Raw genomic sequence first — 17,433 nt, forward strand, 5'->3', positions numbered from 1 at the left:
TGAATCTATAGTTTTCTTATAATTTCCCTGATCTCAAGGGAACACTACGTTTAAAAAATTAGCTTGTGGCTTTCAACTTTTCCAATATCCTGAAATAAGATGTATAAATTGGAGATTATCTAGACTTTAAAGATAAAATACTCAGCAATAAAATCATCAGTAACTGGTCTTTTATTTTCATGGGGAAGAGAGTGCTGACTACTGCTTTAGGTTCTTTAATGACTAATTACATTGTCCATGTTTTTATTCATTTTTGTGTGATTTTTTAAAATTAAATTATCTGTGTACATATTTTAACATTGCCTCCCCCTTCCATATATACCCTCCCTCCCCAGAGTTTTATGTCCATTGGTTGTACTTATATGGATGTATACAAGTCCTTCAGTAAAGAAAAATTTTATCTAAATATTTAAATTTTGGACATAAATTTGTTCACAGTAGTCATTTATGGTTTAAAAACTCTGTGTAGGAAATCCTTATTGGATGCTAATAATATAAATCTGTGTCTTTTGTATATATTTTATTGTTCTCCTTTATAAGTTTTTTTCAAGTTATTAGTTTTTGGTTCTGTTTATTCCCTCTACTGTTCCTTGATATTTTTACTTAATTTTAATTTTTAAGTGATTTTTTTATTTTACATTTCTTGAATTTATTTCTTTTTTCTATCTTCTTAATCCAATCACTAGCTTATTTTTAATATACCTTTTCTAACTGAAGGTGTTTGTGCTATAAATTCACCTCTATACACCAGAAGTAGAGCTAATTATATATTATACTAGAAGCCCAGTGCACAAAATTTGTGCACAGGTAGGGTCCATAGGCCTGGCCAGGGATCTGGGTTGATTGGGTCCTTCTGGCTGCTGGTCAGGGCCTCCCTTCCCTGGCTGCTGGCTGCCAGCTGGGGCCTTCCTTCATTCCCCACCATCCCCTGGTGGTCAGCACATGTCATAGTGGGCGATAGAACTCCTGGTCGAACTCCCATGGAAACACTTTGCATATTAAACTTTTATATATGTAGATATTTAGTGCCAAATGTAATCTCTGCTGTGATCTTCTCTTCAACCTTCCTAAAGCATTTAGGCCTTATTTTCCTGTCTTTATACTCTCTATTTTTAACAACTTTATTCTCTTGTTTGAAGAATTTTTCTGTGTGTCAACAATTCTTTAAAATGTATTGTTTCATTTGTTATTTAGTACATGAACAATATTTGGAAGTATTCTACTTTTAAGAAAACATTTTTATGGCATTCTATATAAAACGATTAGATCAAACATATTAACTTGTTTTATAGTAGAAAATTTCTAGTCCAGATTTTTTGTAAGCAAAAGTATGTTCTATAATATTGTAGGAGAGAACAAATATGGAGTAGGTTCAGAGCACCTCTTATATACAACTTTTTGGTTCTATTATTTGATATATTCTATGGTTGGTTACATTTAACAATTAATCTAATCTTTATTTTGAAATTTATACTATGACACTAAAACAGAACTCCAATAAACCATCTGGAGAAAGAATGAGGTTTAAAAAGTATCTGAATCTAAATCAGCCTTGGAAATGTGCCTCTTTGTGTCTAATATACATAAGGCAAAACTTATATAGCTTGTGTGACAGGTGGAATGATGCCACATAACTCTTCACCCCAAGATGTCCAAGTGCTTCCCTGGAAACTGGAATCAGTGAATTTGTTACCTTACTTGGTAAAAGGGACTTGGCAGATATGATTACATTAAGGATTTTGTGATAAGGAGATTATATTGATTATCCAATTAAATACAATATAATCACAAGAGCCCTTAGCTATGAAAAAGGCAAGAGAGCCAGAGTTTTGAAGGTACCATGCAACTGGCTTTGAAGATGGAAAAGGGCCCATTAGTCATGGAATGCATGAGGCCTCTAGAAAGTGAGAAAGGTAAAGAAATGGATTTTTCCCTAGAGTACTCCCAAAGAAGCACAGCTCTGCCAAGACCTTGGTTTTAGCCTAGTGAAACCAATTTCAGTCACAAGTGTTGTGGTTTCTTTTTTTTCACATTTTCATTCTTATTATGGGTTATCACAATTTAATATTTCCCACCATATATTCTATTTTCATTACTAAATTTTGTTTGATTTGTTAATTTCTATTAGAAGTTTATTAAAATCTTCAATATGATTGTAGATTTATCAAATTATTCTTATAATTCTGTCTATTTTTGCTTTCATATTTCCATGCTGCCTTGAGATAATTCATACTTTGTTTGGTTGATTATTCCTCTATTGTTATGTAACGTCTCATTTTACTCCCATTAGTGCCCTTTGCCCTATATTCAATTTTTACTTATATTTATATTGTTGTACTAGTGTAACAGAATGCACTTATCTGAAAAGACTGTTTGCTGCAAAAACCTGTGACTTTCTGCTTGAGGGATTATTTTTCTGTCCATGGCAGAAAATTCTATTTTATTTATTGACTCCAGAGAGGGAGGAATAGGAGAGGAAGCGGGGAAGGAGAGGAGAGGAGAAGAGAGGAGAGGAGAGGAAAGGAAGGGAGGGGATGGGGGAGGGGAAACTAGATGAGGGGAGGGGACAGGAGGGGAGGGAAAAGGAGAGGAGGGGAGGGGAGGGAGAGGGGAGAGAAGGGGGGAGGAGGGGAGGGGAGTTAGGAGAGGATAGGGGATGGGTGGATGAGCGGTGGCGGTGAGGGTATGGTTGGGGTGAAGCTGGAGGATGGTGGATGGACTTGTGGGGCGGAGAGTCGGTGCGGTTCTTATGTAGGGGATTGATTTCTGCTCGAATCGTACCTCCCCAAATATTTTTGTTTGACTTGCAAGCTAAGATTGATTTTCAGGTTTTTTAAGGACAAACGCACAGAAACTTTATGTGGCCCACAACACCTAAAATATTTATCTGATCCTTTACTAAAAATATGTTGCCAACTCCTGGTTTAATTCACTCCTAGTTACTGTAATTATTGATATACTAGTGGCCCAGTGCATGGATTCGTGCACATTGAAAGGAAAATAATTAGAAGATATATTTTAATATTGCTATTCACCCTTTCTCTGTAATGGAAGTGTTGGAACCACCACTTGTCACTGTCTACAGTGATTGGCGGGGCAATTGGGCTCCCACCTGGCTCCTTCAGTGCCTAGGAGCTAGGCAGCAGCCCCATCCCCCACCACTACTGCTGCTGGTGACCATTTGCAAGGTGATTATGCCCCCTCTGAGTTCCCTTAGAACCTGAGAGCTGGATGGCAGCCCCACCACCTGCCACCACCACTGGTTGCTCTCTGCAGGGCAATCAGCATGGTGCTCACCTGCTCCACCATCCTGCAGTGGCCCCACTCTCATAAGGGCACATTGGGCCTGACAGCACCTCCACTGTCACCCGCAGCCAGGACTGTGTCGCTGACACCCACCGTGTTCTGCACCACCCGCTAGAGGTTAGCACATGTTAGAGCAAGTGGTCGAACTCCCAGTCAAGGGGACAATTTGCATATTAGACTTTTATTATATAGGACTAGAGGCCTAGTGCACAAAATTTGTGCATGGGAGAGGGTGTGTCCCTCAGCCCAGACTGCACCTTCTCCAATCTGGGAGCCCTTGAGGGATGTCCAACTGCCCGTTTAGGCCCAATAGGTGGGATTGGGCCTAAACGGGCAGTCAGACATCCCTCTCACAATCCAGGACTGCTGGCTCCCAACCGCTCACCTGCCTGCCTGATTGCCCCTAACTGCTTCTGCCTGCCAGCCTGATTACTACCATATCTAACTCCTCCCCTGCTGGCCTGGTTCCCCCCAACTGCCTTCCCCTGCAGGATTGTGTCACCCACAACTGTCCTCCCCAGCAGGCTTGATTGTCCCCAACTATCCTCCTTTGCTGGTCTGGTTCCCCCCAACTGCCTTCCCCTGCAGGACTGTGTCTGCCGCAACTGTCCTCCTCTGCAGGCTTGGTCATCCCCAATTGCCCTCCCCTGCAGGCCATCTTGTGGTGCTCATCTTGTGTCCACATGGGGTGGCCATCTTGTGTTGGAGTGACAGTCAATTTGCATATTACTCTTTTTATTAGTAAGGACTAGTGGCCCAGTGCACATATTTGTGCACATTGAAAGGAAATCGGGAGTCTGTGCACATGTGCCTGGGGAGTTTGCATGTCCCCATGAGCTGCTGGGAAGTTGTGTGGGGAGTCTGTCCTCTTTCCCACAGCTTCCTGAAAAAATATTCCCAAATGTCCCATCTGTAGCCAGGGTCATGCCTTGCCAGCCTGGAGGTCCCCAGTGGACACCTTGGGCCATGATGGACACTTTCCACCACTCAGAACCAGATAAGAGATTCTATGTGGTGAATAATATGAAGTTGGGGATTTGGGAGGGTGAGGGTGCTCTGTTGCCCATACCCCTACCCTTTAGATCAATCTCTCCGACTTTTACCCCGATTGTGAGTTGCCACCTTGTGGCCCCTTTTATATTGCTGCCTTCCTCTGTAGCTCCTGAGCATCAGTAAGAGATGAGATTTGATCGTGATGCCCGAGGCAGAGTTCTAGGAGCCCAGCACATTCAGGCTCATTCTGGTTACTCCGAGTGTCCATGCTTCATGTTTCCCAGAGATTGTACCTCTAGGATTATGGGGTATGTGCCTCATGGCAAGTTCTGACTAGCTGTGGGCATTCTCAGGGGCTGGGTACCAACACCACCTAGGGACTATCAATGGAAACTGCTGTCTGTGGACACACCCACCTGCAGGATCTACCGAGATCCATGGGAACATGGGAGCCTGGATTCTGGCCAGGCCTGGGAAGGGCATAATGGGCTCAGCTGCAGACACATGTGGGAGACCCACTCATCAGATTGGAATTTTCTCTTTTCCCGGGACTCTCTCCTGAGGTGGGGACCAGTCGGCTTGGAAGTGGCAGCTGAGGGAGAGGGAAGGAAGGAAGGAAGGAAGGAAGGAAGGAAGGAAGGAAGGAAGGAAGGAAGGAAGGAAGGAAGGAAGGAAGGAAGGAAGGGAGAGGTCAATCATGGTCCTTGGTAAGGAGTGTTCTTAGTATTTCAGTTCCACATCCAAAGGACATGGCAATAGCTAAAGGGTGGGAAGTGGCCCTGATGCCTGAAGTGAGTTCCAGGGGGGCAGTGTCGGTACCAAGGTCATCCTGGTCACACTCGAACATTCCACACTGCATTTGTTTGCAGTAGATTGTACCTGCAGGGTATAGGGGGTGATTTCCATGCAACTCCCAGCCCAAGTGTGGAACAGGTCAGGCCAGCACCTGCTGCTGCCCCTCCACCCACAGGAGCTAACCAGCACTCTGCAGGGATCCAGGAGTGGGATATCAGTGCTTGGATGCCAACATTTCAGAGAGATGAGGCTGGGGCCAGGTGGGAGTTGCGAAAGGCTTGCCTATGGACAGGCATGGGTGTCAGTCATTGGGCTGGACTTCATCAAGGCTCGCTGTCGAGATGGGGGCCAGCCCATACAGTATGTGCATGAAGCACTCTGTGGATTTTTCCCAAGCAAAATCCAGAGACCCAGAGAGCAATAGGTAAGAAGTACAGTACAGCCACAGGGTCCGAAGGGAGAGTTCCAGGCCCAGAAGTGGCTGATCAGTGGTCATTCCAGCTATACCCTCACCACCTCAGCATCAGGATTGCAGTCTGTTCACTGGAAATAGAGCCTGCTGGAGGCAGGAGAGGTTCGGGTGCCAGAGCTGTGCACTCTGTGGCTGTACTCACCAGCTGTGAGCCCGGCTTCTGGCTGAGTGGTGTTCCTGCTATGGGAGCAAACTGATCACCAGAGGGCAGCTCTTGCATTGAGCATCTGCTCCCAGATGGCCAGTGCATGTCATGGTGACCAGTCATTCTGGTTGTTCTACCACACAGTCGCTAGGCTTTTATATAGATAGATGATAGATAGATATATAGATATATAGATATATAGATATATAGATATATAGATGTATAGATATATAGATATATAGATATATAGATATATAGATATATAGATATATAGATATATAGATATATATTGATTAGATATATAGATATATAGATATAGATATACATACACATACACACACTAGAGAAATGGTCATGAAATTCGTGCATGGGGGTGGCAGTGTCTATCAACCCAGCCTGCACACTCTCCAATCTCAAACCCCTCAAGGGATGTCTGACTGCCCGTGTAGGCCCGATCCCGATGGAATCAGGCCTAAACTGCAGTAGGATATCCCTCTCACAATCCAGGACTGCTGGCTCCAAATCGATCACCTGCCTGATTGCCCCTAACTGCTTCTGCCTGCCAGCCTGATACCCACTAGCCACTCTCCTGCCAGCCTGATTGATGCCTAATTGCTCCCCTGCAAGCCCGATTACCCCCAACTGCCCTCCTCTGTAGGCCTGGTCAGCACCAACTTACCTCCCCTGTTTGCCCAGGCACCCCTAACTTCCCTCCCTTGCCAGCCTGGTAGTCCTAACTGCCCTCCCCTGTCAGCCCGATTGCCCCTAACTGCTCTCCCCTGCTGGCCTGGTCACCCCCAACTGCCCTCCTCAGCCCAGTCACTCCTAATTACCTTCCCCAGCAGGCCTTATTACCCCCAACTGCCCTCCCTTGTAGGCCTGGCAAATCCCAATTGCTCTCCCTTGCTGGTCATCTTGTGGCAGCCATCTTGTGTCCACATGGGAGCGACCATCTTTGACCACATGGGGGTGGTCATCTTGTGTGTTGGAATGATGATCAATTTGCATATTACCTCTTTATTATATAGGATATAGATCGCAAATATTAGTATTTGTATTTTTAATTTCCTATTATTTGCAATTCTCCCTCTCTCCCCCCCTCTCTCTCTCTCTCTCTCTCTCTCTCTCTCTCTCTCTTCTACTGTGTTAATAAAGTGTTTGATCCTCCTGTTTTACCCTTCCACTTGTTTGGAAGCTATAGATTATATTCTTTTAATGATTACCAATATACATTTTAAAGCAAAGCCTAAAGTTGCTCAGAGTTTTAATCTCCTCCCAGTGAATACTTCTTATTATTATTTAGAGCCTCAATGTTACTTTTTATAACACTAAAAACTTTTCTAATATCAGTAATTAATATACTACTATCTTTTATTTCTGTCAATATCTATGCTCACTATTATCTTGCATTCCATAATCCTCTGGGTCCATTTTTTGAAAGTTTACCCTACTTTCTTTCCAATTATAAAATGTCTATTTATGTCTTTTAATAGTTTTTCTGTTAATAAAATTCTAGATTAAGAGTTATTTCTCTCAGGTCGCAAAAACAATACTCTTTTTTTCCCACCCACTGTAATAATAACAAGTCTGCTGTCAGTCTAGTGTTCCTTTGCATTGAATTTTCCTTTCATCTTTGATAGCCTTTAATGTTTGTCTCTTTATTCTTGATATTTTTCAGTTTCAGTACATTGTATTCTAATTTTTATTCATCCTACTTGTAAATAGTGTAGCTTTATTCTGAGGAGTCATGGTACCTCACAATACTCATCTTCTCTTTCTTCAAATACTATTCCTCCATTCCCCTTGTTGTCACTCCTACAAGGCATATATTGGGGCACTTGTGCCACTCCCTATCAAAATCCCTACTACTGGTCACAAAGTTGTACTATATTTCTCCACTATTCAAAATGAAAATTAAGATAAATATAAATAGTGAAGTGCTTGACTATTATTTAATTAAATCAAATCCTAAGTAAAAAATGTACTGAATCACATTATTTAAAGTAGGAGCATTTAGATAATAAGATTACTGCAAAATCCCATTAATTATACTCTAAGGCTAAAATATAATCACACATATAATTTAATAAACTAAAAATCATAAAAATTATTGAAATCTGAAATTTACATGACAATAACATTTCTATCCAAGACTATGATTTCAAACTAGTTATGTGAATTCTCTACCTTTTCAATCCTGAAATCATTAAAAATCTTGATATATGCTTTCAGTAGAGCAGTATGTTTCTATTGTGTATCACACTCTATTTTACAATCCTACAATAAAATGACACCTTCTAGTAGCCCTTATTTGCTTAAATTTTCAACAATTATTTCATAACATTTTTCTACATATCAATTATCACTATCTGATATACTGTTTGTCTTTTTCCTCTAAAATGTTAAATCCATGAAATTGGAGGTTTAGTCTTTTTTTTGTTGTTGTTGTTACTGTATTACTGGAAAATTTCCTTTTATATAGTAAACATTTGATGAGTGTAAGCTCATATATTTTCATGTGTTCCAGATTATAATTTAAGTTAAAATTGAGCAAGACAGACATTTCAATAAAAATATGTCAAATATCCTGGCAACAAGCAGCCTCACCTGTGAGATCCCCCGGCTGGGCTCCACGCAGGCCAGGAGGAGAATTGATACCTGCAAGAGGGAAACTGGACTTCAGTGAGGACAATACTGATGGGAATTGTGGTACTAAAGGTCTTGGTATTTATTGTTTATGCTGAAAGGAAGTAGGCTGAGTCAATGATTTGACTCATGCACATAAGACAATGGGGGGAATAAGAGGGCAGGGCGGGGTGAGGATAAACTCCTGACTACACTGTGGGGCAGGGCAGAGTTATCCTCCATTTTGTGTAACTGGACCCTAGCCCTCACCCAACCAATCAGGGTCAGCCAAAGCAGTGACATTAGCACCGGAGTAAAACCCCAGGGCTTGTCGAAATTCACTCTCTCTTCTGCCATGTTGTTGGCGTGAGTGGGACAGAGCCCATGCTAGCATGGAAGAGGCTCTTTTGTTTATTGCATCGGACTCGGCTCCCTGGTGGTCCTTGGAAATCACAAAGTCTGGGTGTAACATTTCTGAGTTTGGCTTTTTTAGATTACACATATAAGTGATATTACATAGCATTTTTTTCCCTCTGACTTATTTCGCTTAGCATAATGCCCTCAAGGTCTATATTGTCACAAATGGCAGAATCTCCTTTCCTGTGATGGAATAATATTCAATCATGCATATATGCCATATCTTTATTATCCATTCATCTCTTGACAGACCCTTAGTTTGTTTCTATATAGTGGCTGTTATGAATAATGCTTCAGTGAACAATGGTGTAGATATCTCTTCAAAAACAAAAAAAAAAAGTCAAATAGGAGCATTGTAGGTAAGTTTGGGGCCCAGATGGATGATAGAAGTTGAGGAGTGGAGTGAGTGACTGAAGATGGTCACAAATTAGGCAATACTACCAAACAGAGGACCCAAACCATGTACTTGTTCTCATCACAGCTTTGATTAATTGTGGAAAGATAAAGAAGGCTATCCAAAAGGTTGAGAGTTTATTAATACAATCAGGATTAAGTCTGGATGCTTTAGCTACAAGCATATGAATAATCTGGTAGATGGCTATTCTAGTCTCTACGATGAGCCACTCTATAATATTGTTCTACTCCATGTTCCATTCATTGTGAACTAATCACACTTCTCTGAATGAGGTCTTCTTATTGCTTACAAGCTTTGGCCCGCTCCTTTTCTTCTACATGAACTATTGCTCCCCGCCACCCTGCCCTGCCTCTCTGAAGTCTCCTGCCTTTCTCCTACTTTTTCTTCAGGTCTTTGCTTAAACCCGCGCATTCAACAGAAGTGTTATCTGCTTCCCACAATCAGATAGGATACCTTTCTGGTGTGTCCCCTTACCACCTACTTATCCCTATCTAGTATTTATCATACAGTTTTGAAATTGCCACTTTTCATGGTCATTTCCCCAACTAAGCAATATGATCCTCAAAGACAAAGTCTGGGGGGGGGAAAAAAAAGATAGAGTCTGGGTTATGTTCACAGATGTATTCCAGCACTTAGCATAACAACTAAAACACAGAGGGTACTCAGTAAATGGTTATTGAATAAATGATGAGTAGATGAGTGCCAGATGGATGAATGTGAATAAATCCAACAAGGCAACTGAGTCATAGGCAGCCCAAGGAGGCATGATTATTCAGTTAGTTAAGTCTCAGACCCTCAAGAAAGGGTATGTGTTTGACTCAGGAGTCAGGGGAAACCAGGAGGCCTTGGTATCATGGCTTAATTCTGTTAAGTAATGTTTAGACAAAGGCAGGTTAAACCTATGGCAGGGTAAAATGGTCAAGTAAATGGTCTGTCTATGGAAAATCCAGCCTTCCCTTTCTGATGCTTTCCCCAAACCCAGTTGTTGAAGTCCCTGGTTTAATTTGACTACAGACAACAAATTCCCTCCTACTCTTTCTCCTTTTTACAACACGAGCTCTCTAGACATCTTATCTGTGAAATCTTGTTACTGACTGGTGAGGAAGGAGTCATGGATTTTAACTGCAGGATGTTCTCAGAAATTATGGCATTATTGCCCACAAGAAGTTACTCTGCTACTAGTCAGATGGTTGTGGGTTTCATCAATCACTAACTGGAAAACCAGAGAGCCTCCCAGGAAGACACAAGATCAGCCTGAGAAAGTACTGAGTTGTTAAAGTAGTAGTACCTGCTCTAATTTCAGTGGGTTGGATCCGCTGTTTTAATGATGCTCAAACCATATATGTATGTATGTATGTATGTATATATATTTTTTCCCCCACAAACTGGAACCTATTTTATCTCTCTTTTAAGCCAGCTGTTCTCTGGGCTTTGTTCCCTACAGTGGAAGGGAGACCTTGAAATTATATATTTTTAAATCCTACATCCTCAGAAATCTGTATTGATACTTTAATAAAGGGATTCATATATCCTCAAAAAACTCATCTGTGAGAAAAATATGTTTGGGTATTTTAATGCACTAGTAATATATATATATATAAAGCTGCACAACAGAGCAAGAGTCCTGGTAGCCTGTTATTTACAGTAATTGTAGATTGTAAGTAGACATAAGTAGACATTTTAAGGAGAAGCTTACAAGTTAGTTGTATTTTCTGGTAGTGATTACCTCCCACAAACATGAGTCAGTTCAGCAGATTAAATGCAAGAGTTAGGTGTCCCTAAATCAGCATTCTTATATGATAAATAAATCTCTGATGAATCCATAAATGTCTAAATAATTCTTCCCAATCTCAAAGACATCTTTAAATGTGAGATTTTTATGCATTAAAATATCTTCCGGATAAAGTAAGAACAAAAGAAAAGCAAAAACAGTGATCTTGGAAGTCTCTGTACACTGGGGGAAATCACCAGCCCCTTGTGGAAAAAACTTCAGCAACCAGAGTGTTAAGTGTGCTCTCTTCAATCCAGGAGGGAAGGCTGCTATTTGTTCTAATGCAGCCCATTAATTTTGTTTTTAAAATAACACTCACAGGGAAGACTTTTATGGTAACAGAACAGTGTTAATGCTTTTGGGTGGGACTGCCTACGAGTCCTGTAACAGAACGTATAACTGAAAAAATGTGGTAGTATCAGCTAGGAATGCTGAAAAAAGAACAATCCACGCCAGAAAGAGATACTCATTTTTTTGGAATGCTCACTCAAAGGCATTGTGTATCTCGATGAGCACTGGGACATTTATGTTTCAATGAGTGGAACATTTTTTTTTTTTTTACATTATGAAAGTACTCATTTTTTGACATTATGAGAGTACCCATTCTGTTAAAGTATTAACAGAAATGTAGGTTCTGACTATCCACTTGCTAGATTCATTATTTTTTGAAGTCCTAAAGTTTTGTGTCTGGTTAAAAATGGAAGCATATAAGAAGTCTCTGTTCTATTCTCATTATATCCATGTATTTTAACATATTACATTAATCACCTACCTGAGTTTAAGAGTAAAATTTATAATCATAATTCCATCATCTGTATTTAAAATATGAAATAACATGTCTATACACATACAGTTCTTTATTCCTGTTCAAAATAGCCATTGGTAGCCAACTTATCACTGAATCCTATAGAAGGCTCACTGTCAAAAAAATTTTCTAAATATAATGTCATAAATATAATGTCTAGTTATTTTCATATCTTCAACTGCTGCCATTGCATTCTCATTTCTTGAAAGGAACCAGAGGAATATAGGTTTCTTCTGTGGCTAAAGGAAACAATATCTGCCAAAAATGCTGAAGTTCTGGTGAAGGTCACTAACTACTATAAGATGGGTTAAGTGCAATATAAGAATGTTGGAGTACTCAAATAAATAGCCAATGGCAATGGCATTTTGTGGAGAAATGTGGTATAATATCACGTCTAGACATTGAGAAGTATAGTGAAATACCTTCAAAAAGCTCAGTGTCCCAAAATATCATAACAAAGAGTTGATATGGGTTACATATATTAGACCTACTGTATACAGCTCATAGTCATAGGCTAGAAATTTTCTATCTGGCTCATTAAAAATCTTTGACCAAGAGGGAAAACCAGGTCTATACAGTCTATTCTCTTGAATGCTAATTGATCACTTATAACCAAGTTTCAGACTCATAGCTTGTCAAAATATGGGGAAAATTCCCCCTACATGTCCACTGAAGATGCTTACAATGCCCAGAATATTAACTCTAGTCCAGGAAAAGTTTACGTTCAGGGGCAGAGATGAGACACAGGGATAGTTTGGAGGAGGTCTGTGAGATGCCATGCACATTTTTTTTAAACTAAGAAAAACTCATACCAAAGGAAGGAGCTATGAGGAACCTTAATGAGCATGTGGGAAGGAGAAAAGTTGCCTGAAGCAGATGAGAAATGACTGGGTGAGGCCACAGGATGCTAATTGACCCTCTAATCTCCAGGCTTTTTTTTTTTTCTTTTCTTTTCTTTTTTTGCCAGGGAATGAGCAAGATTCCTTTGGTAGTAAATTCTTTTGACTTTAAAATAGAACCAATTTGCCTGCCGGGTTTTTTGTTTGTTTGTTTGTTTGTGTTTTGTTGTTGTTGTTGTTGTTTTACTAATGCAGGCTACCACATGGACTTGAGGTTAATCAGATGGCATTTCTTCTTTACTTTTAGAATTCTCTCCCTCCATGCTTTATAATCAAGTTTTGTTGTAGTTGTTATTATTACTTTGATACTAGTGGAAACAAATCAAAAAGAAAAACATGCCTTTAGAAATAAATGGGATAGCTCTCTTTTGCAAATATTACTGCTATGTCCCAGAACAGAAAACAGAGTAACTTATTTCAAAGTTATATCCTCTCAGGATTTCTTCTAGTTCCAGTTTCACCAACTGTCCTGTGCTGCCTTTGCCTGACTCTGTCCAGGATTTCTGATACCCAGGCCTGACCTCTATTGGACCTTCTGAGTCCCGCTGAGTCACATTCAAGCCTGAAGTGTGTGGAATGGACTCCTAGTAGGATGAAACTTTAACCCACGAGATAGGAGGTCAATCCACTTTCCTCCCCTGGACAGACTGGCTTGAAATGGTGTTTATACACCTTATAGGACAGTGCTGTGGGATCAAACAAGCAGTTACACAGAGCATCACAGAACTAGTAACACCTTGGGTTGGTTCTCTCTCCTTCCTTGCTTCATTCCCCTTGCCCCTCACAGTGCTTCCTGGGGCTGCACTCCCTAAAAGTTTAAGTCTTTCATCTTGGTTTCTACTTTTCCTGAAAAGCTAAGCTAAAACACACTTTTCTAGGAAAAAATATTCTGTGGTTCCCTTGGAAGAATAACCCATGATAAATAGTGTTTAATTCTCTTATGAACATAAAATATGATAAAGAACGATTCCAATCAAACATTAGCACATTATAAAATGACAGTGATAGAATTAGTATATGTTTAATGCACAGAAAATTCAGTTAAATAGAGTCATTCAGAATTAGATGCCTACTGTGTGTCTGGCCCCATACTATACACTGTACATGAATGTCTCACTTAATCCTCACAGTAACCCTGTTTAGTAAGTATCATTTATGTCATCATTTTCTAAGTTAAACAACCTAAGGCCTAGAGACTTTTCCAGATTCACCAACTAGTATATTGCAGAGGCAGGATTTGATTATTTTAATAATAGAAAAATATTTAATAATATTTAGTAAAAAATAAACATATAAATTATATTTACAATCTACAGATAATAAAATGTTAAAGTGCAAAGATAAAACAATTAGAAGAAAATGAAGCAGATTCTTAGGTGTTTCTAGACTGGAATTGAGGACAACTTTTTTTCTATTTCTCTTTACCTCTTTGTACTGTGGCAGACACCATGCTATATGTTCACTAACCATTTCACTCTTGCTCTTGAGTATACAAGAAGTCTGCATTTCCAGACATGTAGACTCCTTTCATGTATGGTTGGTCATATGACTCATTCTGGCCATTGGAAAATGGGCAACAGTAGGCATTCCATTTTTATACCTGGCCCTGGCTGACCGCAGTAGATCTGGCAGATAGTTTCAGCATCCCAAAGGATTCCAAGGCCCCAGAAAACAGTGGAGCCTCTAGCTGAAAAAACCTAGATTCCTTGTTGCTGCTAGAAGAGCAACCCACCAATAGGATCACGACATAAAACAAATAAATCCTTTATTATATTTATTTCTTAGTGAACCTATGGAGATTCGGGATTATCTGTATAACTGTTATTTTAATTATCTTAATATATGTACTTTTCATTTAAAAAAAATAAAAATTAATTCAAACAAAATAAAGGTATGTTAGATTTTTGGCTCAACATTTCCAAATTTAGTCAATGATTTTGTTTTCTTAACTCCCTTGAAATTCTATCACCCCAACTCAAGGCTCTAATAACAATGGCAAAAATAACAATAATAACTCACTTCAGGTGTAGATCTCAATGAATTTGGTAATTGTATATAGTCGTGTACTACGATAAAGATCTAGAATATTTCCATCACCCCCAAAAATTTCTTTGTGATATTTAGTATTGATCACGTTCTCAAAACCCTTTCTGAGGCAACTACTGACTTGCTACACTATATTTTGCCTTTCCCAGAGATTCATAAATATGGATGACATAATAATCTTTCATGATCAACTTTGTTTGTTTAACCTAATGGTTTTGAGATTCATTCATGTTGCTGCACTTATCGATATTTTGATCTCTTCAATTACTGAGTTCCCCTTCTTGTCAGTATTGAGTCTCCTGAATTCTAGTTGTGTACCCACTGACTAGAGATAATATTCTCCAGGGGTGGCTGCAAAATTAAATTTACTCCAATGAGAGGTGAGAAAAAATAAAATATGCGAATTCTGAGTTAATAGCAAGTCATCCTCAATTTCTTCTTCCTAATGGCTGCAAAATGTGATGACTACAGCAATCATGGGAGTCATGTGTTTAGGGTGGCAGAGCACCCCGTTGCCCTGGACACAATTATGGATTGCTACAGGGGAAATAAACATATTTCTATCTTAAGCCTCTGAATTTTGGATGTCTTTGTATAGCAGCTAAGTAATTAGCCTAACAAATGAACTTCCCATGAAGCAGAGGTTATTTTTTAATTAATCTTTGTAACCTCACCATGACTTAGCTTAGTGGTTTACATTGAGTAAACTTTCAGTAGCTATTTACTGGATTGAATATTGAATAAATGGATAAATGGATTCCATCTGTGTGCAATGTTAACCCTTGGAGAAATATTTTAAAACTTAAAATCCCACATAACATTTATTTTTTTCAGTGATATCAGATGAAATATGTTCTGCCAGATTTGGCCTTGACACATCATAATGTGCCTGAAATTAAAGTTGGTAATGCAAAAAGCACAAAAATGAAATAAATACTGTTGTAATAACCTGATTATTAATTAACAGGAAAGGAGTAAAGGTAAGGTCAGATAATATAGGTCTGCTATTTGTGCTAGGAAGCTGCAGTCTAATGTTCTCCAGTCTGTTCCCCACAGATCAGTTGGGGAAAGGGACAGGGCCACAGATGCATGCCCAGTAAGATCTGGGTGAGGTGGGAAAGTGTTTGTCAGTCATACCTTGGAGCAGGTCATTGGCCAGAATAGACACTGCAAGGGTGTGAAATCTGACATACATAATCTCCTGAACAAAGAGAGTTTCCTCACTTGGTCCTCTTGTGCTCCTGGCTCTCTTGCTGCAGGAGGCACACTTCTCCGCATTTGCCCACATAGCCATGTGGATCCCACACACAATGGATTAATGGATTACAACTAGCCTGATATTTTGCTGGACTCAGCTCCACCATGGAATATAAACTCTGGACACTGCCTTTGCTTTTAGCTCTGCTGAATCCCTAGTTGCACATTTTCTAGGACTAGTTTAAGGGAAATGGGACTTTTGAAACCCAGGTATGTAACACAAATAAAAATCACTCATGCGAGTCTTAGAAAATTATTTTTCTCAAGGTAGCATAAGAACCCCACTCCCACTATCAACGGAGAAATTCCATCTGCTCAATGTTCCAATAACAGTATGACTCTTACAAATAACACCTATATAATAATGCTTTATTTTTTTCAGTCAAACCTCAGTTCTCAAACATCTTCTATCTTGAACAATTTGGTTCTTGACCTAGTTGTTCACAGAAAAAAAATGTCTTGGTTGTGAAACAAAACTTCTGTTTTTGACCTGAAAACCCTTTCATGCTAAGACCTCATCATGACAAAAAGTATTTCCCAGATAACAAATGAAAGAATGCTTTTGTTGCTGTTGAAATCAATGATTGGCACAATTTTAAAACATAAAGAGACCATCAAGAGTGCTAATGTTGCTAAGGGTATTAAAGAAACAACGATCATAGGCAACTTAAGAAAAAATGTTTTTGATTTGGATAAACCAAAAGCAGTTAGCCTGTGACAGCATTTTGGAGACAGTGATATGTGAAAAAGCAAAGTTGCTGCATGCTGACCTAAAAAATACACTTGAAAAGAGTATTGAAAGTGATTTATTTGAGGCTAGTAGAGGGTGGTTCGATAAATTTAAGAAGTGTTTATAGATTAAACAGATAATAGACATATATTGTATATAAGAAAGGTTAAAGTATATCTGAAACAGGTTAATTCAATTTATGTTATTTCTAATGAGAAAAAATGATTTCGTTTTCAAACAAATCACTTCTCCAACAGCCTTTCGGAATGAATTAAGTTTGAGAACTGAGGTTCCACTGTAGTATAGACAGATTAACCATTTAAACTAGTTTTACATCCAAATTTATATTTTTTCCTTTTTAAGAAAAGTTACCAACTTCCAAATCAGATTAAACATTGCTATAATAATTAACTGGAAATGTGTTTCATAAAAGGCAACCAAGATGAATCAAAGAACTTGATTCCCCACTGAAACAACCCTGACAAAATCCATGCTGACAAAATCTGGTCAAAACAATTAGTAAATGTGTCCTGCATTCCTTGAAAAAATTAGTTGTGTGAAAAATATACTTTAAAAATGTGATACAATGCACTAGAAAAAAACAAACAAAAAACAAAAAAAAACACACACACAAATCAAGTGATCAGATTAAACAGTGGGCAGACGACCTGAGTAGACATTTTCCCAAAGATGATATACTGGCCCAGCTGGTGTTGCTCAGTGGTTGAGCATGAACCCATTAACCAGGAGGGTCGAT

The 17,433-nt window shown here is 39.3% G+C and overlaps 1 long non-coding RNA gene across 1 annotated transcript in view; it reads right to left on the reverse strand.

Moving 5' to 3' along the window:
- The window catches only part of LOC123652907, an 80,522-nt gene that overhangs the window by 12,634 nt on the left and 50,455 nt on the right, over positions 1-17,433 (reverse strand). Inside the window, exon 3 of the long non-coding RNA XR_006742470.1 lies at positions 8,319-8,369. This is a non-coding gene — a long non-coding RNA (uncharacterized LOC123652907). The remainder of the gene's footprint in view (positions 1-8,318; positions 8,370-17,433) is intronic.

This window comes from Pipistrellus kuhlii, unplaced genomic scaffold (assembly GCF_014108245.1).
Source record: "Pipistrellus kuhlii isolate mPipKuh1 unplaced genomic scaffold, mPipKuh1.p scaffold_m20_p_1, whole genome shotgun sequence".
In the NCBI taxonomy this organism is placed as follows: domain Eukaryota; kingdom Metazoa; phylum Chordata; class Mammalia; order Chiroptera; family Vespertilionidae; genus Pipistrellus; species Pipistrellus kuhlii.